This window comes from Littorina saxatilis, unplaced genomic scaffold (genome assembly GCF_037325665.1).
Source record: "Littorina saxatilis isolate snail1 unplaced genomic scaffold, US_GU_Lsax_2.0 scaffold_522, whole genome shotgun sequence".
NCBI classification, from domain to species: Eukaryota; Metazoa; Mollusca; class Gastropoda; order Littorinimorpha; family Littorinidae; genus Littorina; species Littorina saxatilis.
Window position 1 is genome coordinate 1 of NW_027127161.1, and position 21,664 is coordinate 21,664.

General features: G+C 40.8%; 1 long non-coding RNA gene across 1 annotated transcript; it reads left to right on the forward strand.

The window, feature by feature from the left end:
• Nucleotides 1–36: 36 nt before the first annotated feature.
• On the forward strand, nucleotides 37–9,484 carry LOC138955636 (uncharacterized). The gene is made up of 6 exons (XR_011452314.1): nucleotides 37–752; nucleotides 1,351–1,419; nucleotides 2,219–2,312; nucleotides 3,278–3,448; nucleotides 3,888–3,987; nucleotides 7,532–9,484. It is a non-coding gene; the product is annotated as an uncharacterized lncRNA (long non-coding RNA).
• Nucleotides 9,485–21,664: the final 12,180 nt, after the last annotated feature.

Consider the following 21,664-nt stretch of genomic DNA (forward strand, 5'->3'; position numbering starts at 1 on the left):
TCTCTCTCTCTCTCTCTCTCTCTCCCTCTCTCTCCACCCATTGCACACCGGTTGGACCGTACATAAGGTAACGTTAAATTATGCTTGTGCAACGTATGTGGGAGTATCACTTATAACCTCAGGGTATCTCTTATCCTGTTGCGCATCTATAGACTAGAGACAGCGCTGGTTAGACTAAAACATGGATCGGGAACTTCAGTACGTACTTAGGACTACCGCGGCTGTGCTTGCAAGTTTGGATAGTTCTTTCTTTCTCATTTGATCCGAGTTTTATCTGTCTCATTAAATGCCATTTTTCTACCTACTACACATATAATTTTCCTAATTGATTCCCGAAGATAAGTTAGTTTCGCTTCCACGTTTCGGTTTTCACTAATTCAACATGGCCGGCGTCGGCAATGCATCTTTGATCATCATCTTCTTCCGAAGAGGACTGGGTTCTTGCGAACGTCTCAGAGTCCTGCGGTTGAGTCACTGTTACCGATAGTGGTTAGCTCCGGCAAACAGGGAGATTAAAAAGGTGGGGAGGTTTAAAACTATGCGGTACAGGGGAGAGTGCGTTCAAGGGCGGGCTCTCATGCCCGACTGCACTGAGGAAACTGTGGCCGAGACGGGAGCGAAGGAGGGGCCTGCTTCGGCCGATGAACAAAGAAACTGTGATCGAACAAGTATGGTGTGACGACGGACTCGGTTTCCAGCAACTGTCCGCCGACTCAGCGGCAAAATATGAGTTGACACGTCCGAGGTGAAAGGTAATAATAGTCTCTTCTTATTAGAATGAAGGTCATTGTTTATGACTAAAATACAGTAGAATCACATAATGCACGAAGGAATGGAACATGTACATGGAATAAGATTGTCCGTCCACTAAGACACATTCCTAAAGGTGGAACCAACATCCTGACGGCTATGCAGAGGAAGTGTTCTTTTTATTAATTTTAAGAAATGCATTCAAATAAAACAAATAGGGAAATGCCCACTGAACAGAAACACCCAGGCTCCTGATTTTTGGTATGAATCCAAGTTGAGAGAGATCAGCTGAGCTAGGATTTTACATGGAATAAGATCATCCCTCCACTTGCATACAATGTATACAACCAGAAATGAAGATACAGTGTGCTTGATGTGGTGATCAAGTGACATTTTGCTATGAATGTGTTTAAGCAACTAGTAGCTTCTTCAGCGTTAATTCATTAAACAATCACTCTTATTCTTAGCACATAGAGCACATTGAATGAGTGTGTGCATGTGTGTGTGTGTGTTTGTTATTGCAATGTAAGACCTTATAATATAAATATACACAAATTATAACACATGCTGGGATTCTAAATATGTTCTGTTTACTTGCAGGTCTCAGTTATTACCAAGCCCTGCCTCATTCTTCCCGCAACACTGACATGGTGCTGTTGTAGAACACAAGTAAGTCCTTTGATCATTTCCAAAATACACTAGTGCAATAGCTTGTGAGTGCAACTGGTGGTAATGAGAATATTTTACCACAAAAGGCTAAAGTACAAATAACAGATTTATTATGTTGGAAAAAGAAGTAAGCCAGAGCAAGTGATTAGTGTACCAGTTAGCTTGGGTGGATGTATTATATAATTACAATTTACAGTCAGCATAGAATGTTGAGGACAGTCTAGAATTTTTCTCGCCCTGTGAATTCAACTGCAAATCAGATGGCATGAAGAAATCAATGTTATATTATGCTCTGCATTGAGTGAACCATCTCCTGTCATTCTGAGTGACACATCTCTTTAACTGAAAAACATGCCAGTAATTAAATCCAGGCTACATGGGGATGGAAAATGACCCTGGCAATTTCAACCTCTGAACTTGCCTTGTCACTACAGTATAATGTGGCTATGCTTTAACATGGAATCCCTCATCTTGGCCACATACAAAAAATTATATATTCAGTGACTGCTTGCTGTGGTGAGTTAAAATGTGTGATGAAATATTTTCACAAAAAGGTACCAGTGTTGTTAACAAAACTAATTCTTTAACAAACAAACAAAAACCACTCTGCACAGAGAGCATTCAAGCTGATCTATGTTGCTATTCGTCCAAGTAGAGGGATGATCTTATCCCAAGTAAAAGCCTGACAAGATCTGAGACTGTGAAGCAAAATGTTTTTACATGGTAAAGTAAGCCTTTAACGAGCAAGTATGTCTATTGCACTGGGTGTTTTATTATTATTGTATCATTTTTCTTTCAGGTAGTCTCTCTTTAAACTGACTTTCTACACCATGGTGTCTCTGGCAGTGTTATATTGGCAGAAGACAGTTGGAACTGGATTCCTCATTTAGATGGTAGGCATGTTTTGGGCTTTTGTGTTGCTTTGGTGTATGTGTGTGTGTGTGTGTATGTGTGTGTCTGTTCTATACCAGAAATAAACACACTGTTTGCTTGCTGTGGTGAAGTGACATTTTGTGATTTTTTTTTTAAATGAGCTAGTACAGTTGTAGCTTTTACAGCATTTATTCATAACACAATCGCACTTGGCGCAGAGAGCAACCAGACCGTTCATTGTGGGTATGTGAACAAGTTAAGAGATCATGTCTTATCCCATTTTAAAGCCTGACCAGATCTTAGACGGTGAGCCAAATTGTTTTCATGAGAAGGAATGTGCCTTTCAGAGAAATCTATTAACTACAGTATTACTTTACAAAACATATTTTAAGAAATGAAATGTGTTACAAGTAACAGCCATGGGGGTGATAGCCTGTAGGTGGAATAATAATCTTCAATTGCCCAGAAATGATTGTTATCTGGTCAAGAAATGCAAAGCATTTTGATGTTTGTGACGATTAGTTACTCTTTATCACGTTTGGTCCCTGATTTTGCTGTCCTTGTCTGCGTTGGGCAGGTGTGCGTCCATGATGTCATTGCTATTGAAAACTAATCTGTACTGCAAAGTAAATGTACCCGTACATGGCAGTTGTCAACCGGGGCCAGCCATGACTGGGACTGATTTATGCACATGCACTCGACACCAGGTGGGCGGGGCCAGTGGTTGGGGTGTGATTCCCTGCCTTACACCACCACAAAGTGTAGTATCAGCAGACAAGACTGAGCAGAACTTCTGCCCCCCCCCCCCCCCCCACCAATTGACCACTCAGTGCCATGTGCCTGCAGCTGTATCATAAACACTTTGTGACAATAGTTGTTACCTCCTTAGAACAGATCTTGTGATGCTCCTCAGTCAGTCAGTGTTTGATGGATGCTAACTGGTATACTTGACATAGTGTTCATATGAAAGTTTTATGTGTTGCAGCTCATCCAGATCACAGGTACACAAAGGAGCTGGTTACAGTGATAACATAGGCACATGGAACTGCTTATGGACTACTTTAGAAAGTGAGCGGTTACAACCAAGACTCTTCCGTCAGGAAGGTCTGCGGAAGGGTGCTTGATCTGTTTCCTCGGACAGGCTTTTCAAGACTAGGTAGGTTAAACCACATGATTGGGCTTTAATTATGAATGCACTTCAAAATTCACTCTATTTCATTATCTTGTACAACCCCCCGCGGGTTAGGGGGAAGAATTTACCCGATGCTCCCCAGCATGTCGTAAGAGGCGACTAACGGATTCTGTTTCTCCTTTTACCCTTGTTAAGTGTTTCTTGTATAGAATATAGTCAATGTTTTGTAAAGATTTTAGTCAAGCAGTATGTAAGAAATGTTAAGTCCTTTGTACTGGAAACTTGCATTCTCCCAGTAAGGTAATATATTGTACTGCGTTGCAAGCCCCTGGAGCAATTTTGTGAACAAGAAACAATTAACAAATCTTCAATAGTACTGACCAAAGAAGAAGGTCTAATTGTGTGATCATGATTTGATACATATGCTTGACCCTGAATATGTGTTTTATTTGTTTTGTTTCAGAACAAAGTTTGGTGAAGTAGAAGCTACCGCTGTAGGCTGGTGTAAGGCTGAAGAAGAACCTCTGACAAGTCAATTTTCAAGCAACTGAGCACGAACCCAGGTACAAGACACAGAGCTCTCTTTCTATCGGTCTGTTATTCATAGAATGACACTAACAGTGACACAAGTAAATAATCTGTATCATTGTCTTGACCTCTAGAAATTTGGTAGAGAATAAGATGACTGATAGTATTATTTTGATTATTTCATGGTCATTACAGTGGCCTCCACCCCTGCCCCTTTTAAGACACCCCAATCTAAGACTCCTTCCTATTAATGACCCTGTTTTCGCAGACTTCTTGTTCATAACATCTGTAAATTCACTCCCATTTTAAGACTTGCTCCATTTGGACTTGGACTGGGTGGCCGAGTGGTAACGCAATTGCGCTCGGAAGCGAGAGGTTGCGAGTTCGACCCTGGGTCAGGGCGTTAGCAATTTTCTCCCACCTTCCCTAACCTAGGTGGTGGGTTCAAGTGCTAGTCTTTCGGATGAGACGAAAAACCGAGGTCCCTTCATGTACACTACATTGGGGTGTGCACGTTAAAGATCTCACGATTGACAAAAGGGTCTTTCCTGGCAAAATTGTATAGGCATAGATAAAAATGTCCACCAAAAATACCCGTGTGACTTGGAATAATAGGCCGTGAAAAGTAGGATATGCGCTGAAATGGCTGCGATCTGCTGGCCGATGTGAATGCGTGATGTATTGTGTAAAAAAAATTCCATCTCACACGGCATAAATAAATCCCTGCGCCTTGAATATGTGCACGATATAAATTGCATAAAATAAAAAGATAAAATAAATCCCTGCTCTTAGAACTGTACCCACGGAATACGCGCGATATAAGCCTCATATTGATTGATTGATTTTAAGACCTGATTTTGCTTATTTTGGATTTCGAAAAAGAGAAAAACAAATTCCCACTCTGTACAGAATTAAGCCAGGTTCATGATTTTTGTATGGACCAAGTTGAGAGATGGCATTTGTATAGGCCTGACCAGATCTGAGATGTTGAATCTAATTGCTTACGAAGAAAGCATTGTGTCATTATAGGCACACTACTTCTCGTCACCGTCTCAGTTCTGGCCAGGCTTTAACATAGGATAAGCTCATCCCTCAACTTTGTCACATATGAACAATCGACACACTGACTCTTGCTGTTGTGAGTTGACATTTTTTGATGAATTTATTTCTGGAAAAGGCACCATGCAGTGCTGTTTCAGGGGTGGGACTTTTCCGCGGATTTCCGCGGACACAACTTACGAATTCTGCTGGAGTAATCTATTTTTCCGCGTCACATTTCATTACAATATCTATGACTTGTTGACTGAATGATTTGGAGAGACGTGGAGATGAAACAGAACACTGGAGGCTTGAGAGTTAAATTGTGCTGACTGAAAACTCCTGATAACTAATAGTAATTTTGAGGGGGGGGGGGGGGGGGGGGGGGGGGGTGGGGAGTGTGGAGAATGTCTTTTTTGTCAGATTGCACAGATTTTAATGTACCATTTAACCAAAATTCGGGGTAACATGCCCCCGAACCCCCTGGAAAAAAAGGGATTTCCTCTTTTTTCATCACAAGAGAGTCCCACCCCTGTGTTTACAGAATTCCTTGTTTAAAACTATCACTGTGCACAGAGGGAAGGGGGGGGGGTGTATTTGACCACCCCTGCGTTTACAGAATTCCTTGTTTAAAACTATCACTGTGCACAGAGGGAAGGGGGGGGGGGGGGGTGTATTTGACCACCCCTGTGTTTACAGAATTCCTTGTTTAAAACTATCACTGTGCACAGAGGGAAGGGGGGGTGTATTTGACCACCCCTGTGTTTACAGAATTCCTTGTTTAAAACTATCATTGTGCACAGAGGGAAGAGGGGGGGGGGGTGTATTTGACCACCCCTGTGTTTACAGAATTCCTTGTTTAAAACTATCACTGTGCACAGAGGGAAGGGGGGGGGGGTGTATTTGACCACCCCTGTGTTTACAGAATTCCTTGTTTAAAACTATCACTGTGCACAGAGGGAAGGGGGGGGGGTGTATTTGACCACCCCTGTGTTTACAGAATTCCTTGTTTAAAACTATCACTGTGCACAGAGAGAAGGGGGGGGGGGGTGGATTTGACCACCCCTGTGTTTACAGCAGAATTCCTTGTTTAAAACTATCACTGTGCACAGAGGGAAGGGGGGGGGGGGGTGTATTTGACCACCCCTGTGTTTACAGAATTCCTTGTTTAAAACTATCACTGTGCACAGAGAGAAGGGGGGGGGGGTGGATTTGACCACCCCTGTGTTTACAGCAGAATTCCTTGTTTAAAACTATCACTGTGCACAGAGGGAAGGGGGGGGGGTGTATTTGACCACCCCTGTGTTTACAGAATTCCTTGTTTAAAACTATCACTGTGCACAGAGGGAAGGGGGGGGGGTGTATTTGACCACCCCTGTGTTTACAGAATTCCTTGTTTAAAACTATCACTGTGCACAGAGGGAAGGGGGGGGGGGGTGTATTTGACCACCCCTGTGTTTACAGAATTCCTTGTTTAAAACTATCACTGTGCACAGAGGGAAGGGGGGGTGTATTTGACCACCCCTGTGTTTACAGAATTCCTTGTTTAAAACTATCACTGTGCACAGAGGGAAGGGGGGGGGGGGTGTATTTGACCACCCCTGTGTTTACAGAATTCCTTGTTTAAAACTATCACTGTGCACAGAGGGAAGGGGGGGGGGGGTGTATTTGACCACCCCTGTGTTTACAGAATTCCTTGTTTAAAACTATCACTGTGCACAGAGGGGGGGGGGGGGGGGTGTATGTGACCAAGTGAAGTGCATTGCTACATAATAAAATGAGCAAATCCGTCCCGTGAAGAAAACTTCTGCTTACTTAATTGTCAGATTTGCCAAGGCGTGTACATGAAATAAGATTATCATTCTAAATGCTGAATCAACATTCTGACTGTTTCCTATGAAACCAGGCTTGATTTTTGGTATGAATCCAAGTTAAGGGATAGCATGTGTAAAAGCAGAATTGTGTACAGAGGCAGCTTTGTGTTATTAAAGGCCGGCTGCTTTTCGTGAACACAGTTTGGCTCACATCTCACATCACCTGCCAGGCTTTAAAAAAAAAAAAAAAATTTTACCATGGGATAAGACTATCCCTCCATTTAAGCACATACCAGCAATAAACACAGTGGTTACTTGTGATGAACAAGTGGCAAGACAAATGATTTAAGCATCACATAACCTTCCTAAGTGAAGTCAAGTTATGTGTCTGTGCCAGTGTGTGTGTGCATGTGTGTGTGTCAGCATAGAATGTTGAGGACAGTTCGATGGTAAATAACCCTGACAATTTTAGCCTATGATTGTGCCTACATTGTGGCAGGATTGGATGTGGATCTTCAAAAGCCTAAGGCTAAGTTAGCAAAAAAGTATGTAAAAGTACATTTTGAATAGTAGTTTTTTTCTCAGAGGGAAGATATCACAAGATATGATCGTTCCACTGCATGTATGCCACATAACTAAAACAAAAATTAAATGTTATTTTAATCGTCTTTTGGGTAAAACAAATACACCATCAATATATTATAATAATGATCTTGCTTGTTTACAGATGGACAACAGCTACTGCCAGGACCAGGTTACGCATAAAGAAAACAGTCAACACTTGGCTGGTGCTGCAGCTTCTTTGATGTCTATTTTTTTTTTTTTTTAAAGACAGACAGCTACCAGCTCATTCAAGACCATAGCCCCATCTTACTCACGCAGAACAGACAGCCATCTTTCGCCTTTGCACAGAACACTGCTGTCTGCAGGTACACATCAAAAGGATAGGTTTTGCACCTACAGCGTGCGACTGTGGCTAGGGTAGGAAGAACAGACTCTGCAACACGTTCTGAGAGGGTGGCCTTTTCTTGCCACCCGTACCCCTGTGCAACAAGACTTGGCCAGAGAGCACACATCCAAATGCAAACACTGAACACTGAAGAGGAAGAAGAAGAAGAAGGTGCCCACACAGAAGGACATAAATCTACTTTAAGGGCACACAAGTTTACAGCAGTTTATTGAATTGTAGCAGATTATAGGGAGAAAATGAACAAGCTAAATAGGCTGTACAGTACTTCACTTGAACAATGTATAAAGTTCCCTGTATTAAGAACATTTACAGATCACAAGACATTGTGTTTTCTTTTGTTTACAATACAAATGTTTCATAATAAAAAGATATGCACTAGGCAAGATCCTTAAAATGTAAAACTAGTAGTGTGACAATTTTGAATTGTTCAGAGATGGTTTTTCTTCAGTGGTAAATGTTTTAGCTTTTTTATAAGATCCCGTTAGTGAAGCATACTATAAAACCTTGACCTTCCAAACTGTGTTAGCACCCTGGGCTGCGATCATTGTGTTGAGCTACTTAAAGGCACAGTGCAGCTTACAGCCTTCGTTTTGCGTTTTTGTTGCAGCTGAGTGCATTTACAGTTCAAAAATCCTCCTATGGTAGTAAAACAAACCCAAAACTACCCAACGACGACATCTGTGAAGCTCGACAGTTTCTTGTTCACGCGAGTGCATAAATTAACCTAGTTATTACGTGGTGTTTGGTCGGAGTTCGATTCAACTGAGTGATTCCGGCCTCCATTTTGTTTTATACAAACTCATGATGATGTCTGACATAGTTTGCTAGTGACGTGTCTTTTTGTGCATGATGTGGTGATCTACCTGATCTAAATTTAGATCCAAAAATAGGTCAAGACCAGCCGGGTCCGAGTACGAAATTGATTCGTAAAAAAATCGCAGTTCTCGACTCTTTGGGTGCAAGTCAATGAAACTTGGTAGTTCTTCTAACAGATAGCTGCCTGAGGTATGACTAAAAGCCCCAGGGGCTCCGTGCACCTGAATTTGACAAGTTCAGTACCTTCAGCAAGCGCAAGTACAGTAGAGAAGCGCTTGACACACTGAAAAAGGCCTACTACGAGCAAAAGAAAAAAAATCAGTGATGCATGTGCTTTTGATGTAATCTTCTTTGACATTATGATGACTACAAAAACTGACTGATGTGTTTTGTTTGTGAATGATGGATATATGTGCATGATTGCGTTTCGCAGACACAGTTGTCATGTGTGTTGTAATTGGCGACGAATGCTGGATGATTACTATTTTTGTACCAGGATTACTATTTTTGGGGCTGAGCATTACTCCAAAACACTTATGCCAAGTTATGGGGGTAAACAGGTCTGCAGCACAACTACAAATGTAGAAATGTCGTCTGCATTTTGTATATTTTAAAAGGTTATTTTTGTGCACAGAACATACATCTGCAGGGAGGTTTGGAGGGTGAAGTTAGGATCTGTTAGGAGGCATACAGCATCACACTCATTTTGTGTGTGTGTATTTTGTGTTGACAGATAAGACACTGTCATTCCAGCAGAAACCTGTGATGATGCACATTTTATTGAAGTGACCAGCTGAAATTGTATGTACTTTGTTATGAAATTGACAAATGATCCCTGCTTTGCAATCCTGGGTTAATGATATTGCCAAAATTAAAACGTGGAGGAAAAAGTGAGTGTAAACCTATTCTTGTGGTGGTGGTGGTGGTGGTGGTGTGTGTGTGTCTGGTTAGTGTGTGTTTGAGTGTGTGTTAAACAAACAACGACAAACAACACCAAACCTACATCAAACAAGCACAACAAAAACAAATTACACAAAAAAATGGCAAAAATCAGAATATCAACTGAGAAAAAAAACCGTGGCTGAATGCAATACTTATTATAACTTAAAAAGTAAAAGTGTGCGTGTGGATGTGTGCGTATGTTTGAGTGTTTTAAACAAACAACAAACCTAAATTAAAGAAGCACAACAAACAAACAAAAAACCTGGCAAAGTTCTGAACATTAACACAATGCTGCTTTCTGCTTTGAGGGGAGGAATAAAATGACTGAAGCCGGACTGCCGAGAGGAGGAAGGAGGGGGCAAAGAACACGCAGACATGAAAACACGCACAACTCCATGACAGATAAACTGCTTATGTTCAAAAATCAAGAATATTTAAGCGTGCACACACGCACGCACACACACACACACACACACACACACACACACACACAGACTCTCCTCGTGAAAGTAAAGGTAAACTCGAACTTGAAGGTAAGTATAAATGTTTGATATGGAAGAAACCTGTGATAAAAGTCTTTGTATAAATCATCGGTACCAACAAAATTCAGTTGCCACAACGCGTAAAAGGACATACTGTAGTTTCAAATTAGTAACAATCTAAGCCATTTTAATCAGCACTGGTGTCCGGCAAGCACTAACAGATACAACAGCACGTGTATGCATCTTGAAGTAATAAGACCTTGAAGTAGGGCCTAGAGTTTACACTATGCATTATGTAATGCTTTAATTCAGCTGCCTAACTGTGGAACTTTGCAAATGTGTGAGGACCGTTTCACAAAACAGACAAAACACCCTCTCAGTTATTTACACAAATCAGTTCCAGAATGTGCGTGTTCCTTTTCCGTCTCTACAAATTAATGTTATCTGGGGGGAAAACGAATCATTGTCGCTTCCGCCCTCAGTTATAATTGCCTGAGCATAATAGGAAATGCAACAGGTGTAGTCTTCCGCCTGATTTTTAGTCAAGATATTTCGACACAGAATGTTTCTTTCTTTTTTCTTTGTATGTTCACAAGCTCACATACAATCATTTATGCAACACTGACAATAAGACCAGACCAGAGTTGTGATTGAAATGGGCAGTTTATTTAATAAAGCTCCAGAATGAATAAAAATACATGACAAAATAAGGTGGTCCCGCTGTACAAAGCCGGTTACCAAACACACACACACACCAACACACACAAACACACTCACGCACGCACACACACACACACACACACACACACATGACACACACACATACACACACACACACAGAGTAACATTGTACAACTTACTGTCACATTCAAGCGGGAACACCAAACAAAACGTATCATCAAATGAAACAACATTTTAAGTGGTCAACTGAGCAGATGACCACAAACCACACTTGAAATCTTCACATTTTAACACTTTCTCCTGTATCCACAAAAGTCATTTATGCTGACTAGATAATGACATAATAAAATGACATCAATAAAACCATTCCCTTTTTTATTTTAAAGAAAAACAAGAAAATTAAAATAACGCAAAGAACTGATGCTCAGTAAGGTTGGGTATCGATCTCAAATGTGTGCATAGCTAATTACATGTAACCGGCATGGACTGGGGATAGAATTGGCCTTTCTGTCAGGCAACTCGGCCTCTAATTGGTTTTATATTGTCTGATCCCCCTCCAGAAAAAAACAATACCATTTGCCCCGTGCTTCTGCGCCCACAAAAAATATTCGGGAATAAGAAAAGTTCAAATTTTAGGCACCCCACATACAACCTTAATTGTCAGTCAATTACTTTACTGCAATCAACGTTGATTTTAAAGTACCATGTCATTATTATTTTGGAGATAGATTTGAAAAAGTCCATAATTGCAGACTGCGTATTGCATACCTGTCAAGTACTTTTGGCCTCTGACCATAGTAAATGGCATAAGAAACCATAGTTGGGGATCAAAAACCATAGTTAATGCGTGGATCAGGATGTGGTTAAACGCACAAATTCAACTTCTCACGCATACACACTAAACCAATCAGATTGGTTTTCACAAACTAAAAGTAAAACACATAAATTCCTTTCTACACAAACTGCTCTTTATTTACCACTACATGTAATACATTTACACTGCACTCTTGTTCGTTCATTTTTTTTGTCACTTGTCACTTGTGTTCTTTGTTGTATTCATCTGTGCAAATCTTTGCTTTGTCAATCATGCTGCCAGTCACCTTAAAATCATGGCAGCATGCATCAGAGTTAATTTTGACCTGTAAGAAGGCAGTCAGTGTGTCAGCTCCCAGACTGTGATCCAGCACTTGAAGGTGTTGCAGGGATTCACTGCCAAATGGAAATTTATTCAACATTTTCCTCACACAGGCCATGTAGAACTGGCGCACATCATGCCAGAACTTCTGTTGTGTGGCTGGTGCAAGCTCCTCCTCAGAAATGAATGAACGGCAGTCCATGCCAGCAACAACAAAAAAACAAATTTTTTTTTTTTTTTTAATGCTGAAAATGCGTATGGTTTGAGGTATACGACGTAGGACCCAAAAAACACCGAAAATCCGTAAGAATTACGCAGAATGCGTAGGACTTGACAGGTATGGTATTGGTTTGAGTGATTTGAATTTTGATTTGTCAGCGGCACCTTAAGGATTGCCCCAAATGTGAGTGCGGTTACCCAAGGGAGACTGCTGAGCACTATTTGTTGCATTGACCCTTGTGTAGAGATGTACGATTATTGTCAATTGATAACTGATTATAAGTTTATTGAAATATTATTGAAAGGCATCCCGCAATATTCCCGGAATGTCAATCAGACCATATTCATAACTGTACAAGAATTTATTAAGACAAACAGGCATGTTCCGTACATGAGCCTCTACATTTTATTCATAATGTTCATTTGACACTGTCATGAGACAAATGCTGCCTGACCAATTGTTCTTCGTAATTTCTCTCGTGTTTTGTGTCCTTGTTTCGACTTATCGATTATGGCCCAATCGTTATGTAATTTAGTGCCATTTTCGCCGATCACAAAATGTATTAACTTTGCGTGTGTGTCTTCTGTGCATTTAATATTATTGTGACGTGACCCACTCTTCCAACATTTCTGGCGCTCCAAGTCTTCGTCGTCCTTTTTTTTCCCCTTATGCTGAATTCTGTTCTCTCGTACCCCATTTCTTTTTGTTTCTTGTTTTTACCCCCACCAAGTTCTGTACTACCACCCCCTCCCTTTTTTGATTGCTTGCGCATCAGGTTTGTCTGTTTGTTTTCGTTGTCTGAAATGAGTAAATGTATCTAGTCCGCCATCATGCTAAACTTTGTTATGTACATACCAGGATGACTTAAAATAAGCATTTATGCTTGAGTTATCTTAAAAAAACAATGCATTGTTTCTGTCATGATAACAAATTGAATAAAGTTTTGTAACCCAATGGACTGATTATAGTTGACCCTGATATGTGATTACGGGATAGTGTCACGTTAATTTATTTCTACTTTCACTTGTACTTTTGTACTTAAAACAAATCACTGAAATGTAAAAGTTATTTTTCTTTCCATTGTGAAGTGTCGTCAGTCTCCTCAAGGTAATGCAGTCAAACTCAACCAAAAGTTGGAGGGGCTTCTTCATACTTTCAGTGTGTGTGTGTGTGTGTGTGTGTGTGATTTCTTTTGACACTATGCACGTTTCAAAGTGAGTATAGTGCGCTTCCCAAGCATAAAACGGTGCATGACTCTGGATTTGCGTCTGAGATATTGACACATCACTGTGAGAAAAAGCGTTAATGAAAAAAGAAGACTATTTATTTTCCTTGAGCATTATCTTAAAGTGGTGTGCCAAAAACTTTTAAATTTAAAAATTCAATATTTAACTTTAGGAAAAGCACTGTAGAGAGAAAACCACGCTTGTGTGTTCAGAATAGTCTCCATGTGGTATCAATATAAATGATTCAAATGTATGGAAGAGAAGCTGTTTCTGCTGGATTAATACACACACACAATTGTGCACTCACACATAAGCACGCATGCATGCATGCTCACACACACACACACACACACACACACACACACACACACACACACACACACACACACACACACACAGAGAAACAACAAATTCATTATGACAAAACCAAATACGAAGTCCTATTTCACAAATTTTATATCTTCTCCTTTTCACCATATACAAATACAGTCACGGAGTACATTTATAAGGCTATATTTATGGGATAGAGCCACTTGTTAATTGTTTCTTGTTCACAAAAGCACTAATAAAAAAATTGCTCCAGGGGCTTGCAACGTAGTACAATATACTACCTTACTGGGAGAATGCAAGTTTCCAGTACAAAGGACTTTAACATTTCTTACATACCAATCAATATGAGGCTTATATTGCGCGTATTCTGTGGGTACAGTTCTAAGCTCAGGGATTTTATTTTAATTTTATTTTATGCAATTTATATCGCGCACATATTCAAGGCACAGGGATTTATTTATGCCGTGTGAGATGGAATATTGTTTTACACAATACATCACGCATTCACATCGGCCAGCAGATCGCAGCCATTTCGGCGCATATCCTGCTTTTCACGGCCTATTATTCCAAGTCACACGGGTATTTTGGTGGACATTTTGATGAACATTTTGATGAAAATTTATCTATGCCTATACAATTTTGCCAGGAAAGACCCTTTTGTCAATCGTGGGATCTTTAACGTGCACACCCCAATGTAGTGTACACGAAGGGACCTCGGTTTTTCGTCTCATCCGAAAGACTTGAACCCACCACCTAGGTTAGGAAAGGGGGCAGAAAATTGCTAACGCCCTGACCCAGGGTCGAACTCGCAACCTCTCGCTTCCGATCGAGCGCAAGTGCGTTACCACTCGGCCACTGAGTGGAAGGTACACCAACACGATATTAGCACTCCAGATTTTTCTCTCGCAGTTTTTCTGAAGGACTTTGCATTTGAAAACTATTCTCAGACAAAATCGCTGCCCTACACGCCACGAGGCGTGAAAGGCAAAACCTACTACTCAGACAAAATATGAGTTTAAACTGCAAGTACATGTACAGGGAGTCTGAAGGGTTCAAGTCGGATGAGATAGACTACTGTTGTGGCAATCTTCGAATTTGAAAATCATTTTTTTAAAAGAGTAAAACTCATAGTTCTTCTTCTTCTTCGCTCATGGGCTGAAACTCCCACGTTCACTCACAAATTTGCACGAGTGGATTTTTACGTGTATGACCGTTTTTACCCCACCATTCAGGCAGCCATACGCCGCTTTCGGGGGAAGCATGCAGGGTATTTTTGTGTTTCTATAACCCACCAAACTCTGACATGGGTTACAGGATCTTTTCCGTGCGCACTTTGTCTTGTGCTTGCGTGTACACACGAAGGAGGATAAGGCACTAGCAGGTCTGCACATAAGCAATGACCTTGGAGATCAGAAAATTCTCCACCTTTAACCTACCAGGCGGCCGCGATTTTGACTCATGACCTTCTGAATAGGAGGCCGATGTCTTATCCACAAGAACACCGAGCCCGTCCAAACTCCTAGTAAAAACAACAACTGCAAATCTGGGAGCAAAATGTGAACGGTTACAGTTTCAACTATCCTTCCCCTTTAAATCAGCATTTTTGGAAACCTAAACGAAAGAGTATTCAAGAACAACAGTCACGAATTCAGATTTAAAAAAACAAATGGTAACTATGCTTTTTGGAAATTCTTTCTTTAATTGGTGTTTAACGAAGGTTATATCGCGACAGGGAAAGGGGGGGGGGAGATGGGATAGAGCCACTTGTTAATTGTTTCTTGTTCACAAAAGCACTAATAAAAAAATTGCTCCAGGGGCTTGCAACGTAGTACAATATACTACCTTACTGGGAGAATGCAAGTTTCCAGTACAAAGGACTTAACATTTCTTACATACTGCTTGACTAAAATCTTTACAAACATTGACTATATAAGAAACACTTAACAAGGGTAAAAGGAGAAACAGAATCCGTTAGTCGCCTCTTACGACATGCTGGGGAGCATCGGGTAAATTCTTCCCCCTAACCCGCGGGGGGTCTTTTTGGAAATGCGCTTCAGACAAATGCCTTTGCACACGTTATGTTACTCACAGCAAAATGCAAGAATAATTGGGGACCATATGGGATGGGGCAAATTGGGAGGGAGCAATTCGGGACACCACCATATATATCTACCAAATATTTACAAATAGCTATCTTAGTACATGCATAACATGCTGTACCAATACACAATTTCTTTAAATAACTATGTAAGGATTAGTGTCAGTCTCCCGGAGCATGTTTCACGCTATCCTGCGATCAGGACAAGCGACTGACTGTGATGTGTATGCTGTGCGGCGTGCGCTACATAAGAAACCTGTTTTTAAATTTGTATTAAATACAATCACCTGAGCCACGAATGGCTAGCTGACAGCGGCTATCTTTTACACAACAAATTCTGAACTCTGATGAACTCGTGACCGCTGATTTTTAAAGGCAAGGGGTATCATATTGTGCGCATGGCATACACATCCAAGTTGGTCGTTTGTCCCGATTGTGGGATACAGCCTGTCAGAGGCGTAGAGCGTGCTCGAGATGTTTTGAAAAACCTGACTGCAGTACAGGGATTTTTACACCTCCGGACTGCTGATAATTGGGGCGGGGATATAGCTCAGTTGGTAGCGCGCTGGATTTGTATTCAGTTGGCCGCTGTCAGCGTGAGTTCGATCCCAGGTTCGGCGGAAATTTATTTCAGAGTCAACTTTGTGTGCAGACTCTCTTCGGTGTCCGAACTCCCCCCCGTGTACACTACATTGGGTGTGCACGTTAAAGATCCCACGTCTTTCCTGGCAAAATTGCTTTGGCACAGTTAATAATTGTCTACCTATACCCGTGTGACTTGGAATAATAGGCCGTGAAAGGTAAATATGCGCTGAAATGGCTGCAATTACTGGCCGTATAAAATTTCATCTCACACGGCATCACTGCTGAGCGCCTAGAACTGTACCCACGGAATATGCACGATATAAGCCTCATTGATTGATTGATTGATAATCCTAACAGAATTATTTTCAAAAACCGTCTATTGCCTTGAAAGCAAACCTGGAATTTCTGATGCGAGTTGCCAGAAAGAAAGTTCACTAACAAGATCCAGGCCAACACCACCCCCCCCCCCCCCCATCCCCCTAAATAACACTAAGGAGTGAGGTGAGCTTAAATAACTAATTAATTAATCAATCAATAAATTCTCTGCTGAAATCCCCAACTTCGCGCATCGAAGCTATGAAAAACAGGACACTGCCACGTTTCCATTCAGCTAAACGCCACACCATTTTCAAGAGGGGATGTCTCAGGAAGAAAGATGTGACGCTCCCGATTCATATGTTTCAGAAGACAGCCCACCTGAGAAAAAGAAGAACACAATATAGAAATAATAACAACCTGTCAACCACAAATACATTAAAGTTTTTCAAACAGTTCACTAATCCGACAAACTCATGCTCGTTTCTGGTGCATTTGATAAAGCCAATTACGGGTAGATGCTAGACAACAGCAAAACCACCACCACATAACAACAACACAAGATTGTTTATGGTTGTTTACAGTCTCTTGAACACAGGAGTCAATCGAGACCGTATATATAACAACAAGAAGCATAAAAAAGCACTTCAGTTTGAAACCCAGGTTCAATGTAGTAAATGATATTGCATCAATGTTCCATCCATCCTCAGCACTTTCAAAACCAGTTTCTTCTAGGTCATACACACCTTTTCCTCGATTAATCTACAGTATATCAGATCACTATTGTTCTTTTTATGATTTGCACCAAGGGAATGATTAACATTTCTGTCTTAGTCATAATGTAACAAGCTTTAAGCAAAAGCATAATATTCTACACATTCACATATTGTAAGGTTGAAGGGGTCTATGTCGACCAAAAGAAGGTGTATTCCCCATAGCCATAGGTGTTTTCCCTGTGTACCGGGAATACAGTTGGATTTTCTGTAGAGAAGTATAATATCGTACAATCTTGCGCCAAGCGCGTGACTGCGGTTAGATAGGAGAATCTATTTAAAATCCTGAAATCGCGTGCGGCATCCAGTCAAGCAAAACATGCTTCGACCGTTTATCAAAACGGATTTAGTTAAAGAAACATCTGCACCCCCACCCCCAACAGCCTGGTGTTTTCCTCGCTGGTACTCTCGTCCATTGAATCACTTTCACTCTCGTAAGCTTGAAGTAACTCCATGGCGTCTAACGGAAGTATATTCCCTAGTGTATATGTACAGGAAATTAACATACAGGGAATACAGCCACTGTTGGTCGACATAGACCCCTTCTAAAGTGCTGCAGTGGTTACCTTTCCCTCCAAGGACCAAGCTGTTCATCCACTGTAGGGCTGACCGGGGTTCCCCCTTAGCAGAGTGAGTGGTGAATCCTGGCTGATAAATTTCCTTTCATTTTCCATGAATGAAGAATACCAGCTGGGTTCTTTTATTCATGGACCTGTGTTCTGCAACACACACAAATCAGCCACCAACTTGTAAATATATGTAAAAGAAAGCAAGTGGCAATCTGAATAACAGAATACAAAATGATCAATCCACACAATCATACTTCAGCACTGAAAGTCCACAAAATGAAGCACTGCTAGTACATGTACTTCTCATAATTTACTGAAACTTTACTCGTCAAAACAACCATTTGTTTTATCAACTTTACTCGCATGTGGCGAGTAGATTAACATTTCTACTCACCATTTACATGATTTTTACTCGCCATGGCGAGTAATTGAAAATACTCGCCACTTTCAGGCCTGTACTTGTGCATGAGATGTGTTTACCATCCATATGCCCAGACCATGCGCCCTTCTGTTGTGCTCAGAACAGTAAAGAGTTGCTTGCTGGGGTGGTTGTTCATAAGTTAACAGTTCACAAGAGGGCACAAACAAGAGCAAAAACACAGGTGCCTGATTCAAACTCATTCAAATGCAGAACCTTATTTTTGCATGAACAGAGTAAGACATGATTCTTACATAGCTGACCCTACCCCTGGCAGAAAAGTGCTTGAAATTGTCCATGTGGTCTCTATCAGTACATTTGATGCGTATTTGTGATACATATATATACTGATATAGAGACAAGTAACAAGTGGACATTTCCTCTGACACCTCTACCATTTGTACACCTGCACAAATCTCCTGCCATAGACTACAAAAGGAAAACATACAAATCAAAACAAACACAAATTTAACCTAATGTTTACCTTTCAGCAGCAGAAAAGGCTGTGTTTTCTGTGGTGTCTCAGAGAAAAGCCACGGTGTTGGAGATGCAAAACTAGGCTGTAGGCAAGGTCCAACATCTTTAGCTGCACACACAAAAAGAAGAAGCAAGAAATCACATGACATAGATGACATTCCTCACTAGTACAAAACCACAACTACACTAGTCAACTACCAATGTAAGAATCATAGTCCTGCAAGATTACCCTCTTAAAAAGTAAGATTGCTTTCATTCAAACACTACCGTGGGACCAAACTCCCCCCCCCCCTCCTTTTTTTGAGTTTTTCCTGCATGTGTGTTGATGTTTCCATTAATTCCAAGCCCTGAAACTGTGAACTTGAGATCTTTATGTATGCACACAGTCACAGGCTTAATAAGCTATTCAGAAACCAAGCAGAGTCTGCACAACGTTAATTCTGAGAAATAAATCCCCACAACTGGTTTCAAGGCCACTATACCGACTGAGCTATTGCTTGCCATGCCAACCTCCACCCCCATTTGGAACACGCACAACTAGTATACCCATACACATGTAATAATACTGCTTGCCTTCCTCCCCCACCCTCCAAATCAATAAACACTAAATGTATGCAATCAGTAATCTTTTAGTTAGTAGTTGACTACCATCACTACTCTCTCCACACCCACCCACCCTCTTGCACACCAGCGACACACCCCCATCACCCAATCATTTCCATGATTCTCTCTGCCATATAGTTATCCTAAACACTAACATTATGACACATTTGTTTTCCAATTAGGAACAATAAAAATTACTGTAAAAAAAATGTACAATCATGCACTCTCTGAGTCTGACAAGAGAGTGTGAGAAAAGTCAAGAAAGCAAGACGTGTGACATAACTAAATCTTCTAATCTATTCCTGAGATTTACTCTTGACAGCTTAAAATGGAACCTCATGCACTTACTGTTCTGAATTGTAGAAATTGCTTGTAGTTATAGCAGCAAAGGCAGTTTTATTGGGTACCACCAGGTGTCACTCTGTCATCATCTGATCAAGAATTCAAGCAAATGGTTCAGCACTGAAACAGTAAATAGCAAGAGTGTACAGAAAAATACACAAATTTTCTCATTAATTTGTATCTTCAACTTCACATTTTTCATAAATAATGATACCTTACTTTGACTAAGTTTGAGTAGGATTAACATCATGCAGAAGTTAACTTGAAATAAAATAACTATACGTTACTCAATACGGCACTCAATGAGTCAATTGTCAGCAAAGGTGATAATCAATGCAAGGTAAAACCAAAGGATGCAACTCAGTCAGCAATTGCAAAAACTACATAATTCTAATCAAGCTGTCAGTTTCACTAGCTATCAGAATTCAAAACATGTTCTTGTTTTTGTTGTTGCTGTTGTTCATGACTACATCAATGTATCTCAGCATTTCTAGTTTCTACACTATAGCCATTAAATGTTCAACAACAACAAAAGAAGTGTCCCAATGTTTAAGGAAGCGCTGTTGCAAGTCACAATTGTTAGCAGTTGCTGAGAAAAGCTAATTGTCCTTACTGTAAGTTGAGTAACAAATTATAAACAATTGCTGTTAACACTCATAGTACAAGACAGCAAACCACTGCAAAACTATAGTCATCTATCAATGTTATGCTTGCCATCCCACCCCCGACCCCAAACCTCTGAGTCCAAGCTAGGGTTCGTCGGGTGATCAGGAACAGACTTTTTTTTTTTGTTGTCTAATCTTCCTGTCAGTGTCATGCAACTTGAACTGATGTTGTACAATCTTGTAAATTATGATAATTTTGTACAATGAATTATCTTTTTGACTTCTTAAAATTATAAAATACATGCACATACTGTCGGATGAGACCTTAAACCGAGGTTCAGTGTGTGTAGTGTACACACCTAGTGACGTATGCAAAAAGACTGAGCACGCAAAATAAAGATCTGTCAGCATTAAAGTGGCCTATAGAAACACGAACACACCCAGCATACACCTATCCCTGTGGTGTTACATCAGTACTACTAATACTACTAAGCGCCGGCGGCAGCCGAGTCACTGGTCTCACCACAGGGTGAGACAGCCACCACGAGGGAGGACTAGAACATCATCCAAGCGCCTTGAGCATACACCTAGTGTGTGGATATGTGTGCTATGTAAGTTGCATATCAATCAATCAAATATTTACTCTGTGATCTATGAGCGAGCTAAAATGAACTCCCCCCCCCCCCCCCCCCCCCTGTACGTGCAATCAATTTTAATCTCAGTTACCTACTCCAAGATCTATAGAATTTTACTTACGTGTCATTTGCAGGCCTTTGGACTAGATCTGTTTGGATGTCAGTCAGTAGTACTCCGTTGCTGCTCTCAGTTGCACGTCGCACCCATCTGCAGGACTCGGAAGTGACGCTCGTTTTGCTGTCAGTTCTGTAGTCGATGACCTCATACAGTGTGGCCAGAACATGGCGGCAATAACCATCCAATCTGCAACAGTTTACGCATTCAATGTAAATTGTAATGATGCATTTATACAGTGCTAAAATAGTTAACCCTCTCAACATGAATGACACCACTGTGTGCTTCCCCAGCACAAGCTGTTCAGACATTACACCAGATTTTAACTTTTAGGTTTTAAATGTCATTGGTACAATGACAAATACTAAAATAGGGAGTAATATATGAGTTGGACATCTTAAAGTTATGAAGTCGCAACACTAATGCTGAAAAGGTTAATTAATTTTTTAACACTTCAGTATAAAGCACACACAATGACTTCATCATTCTGCCCACAACTGTTGTTTGCATACACATGTATGTA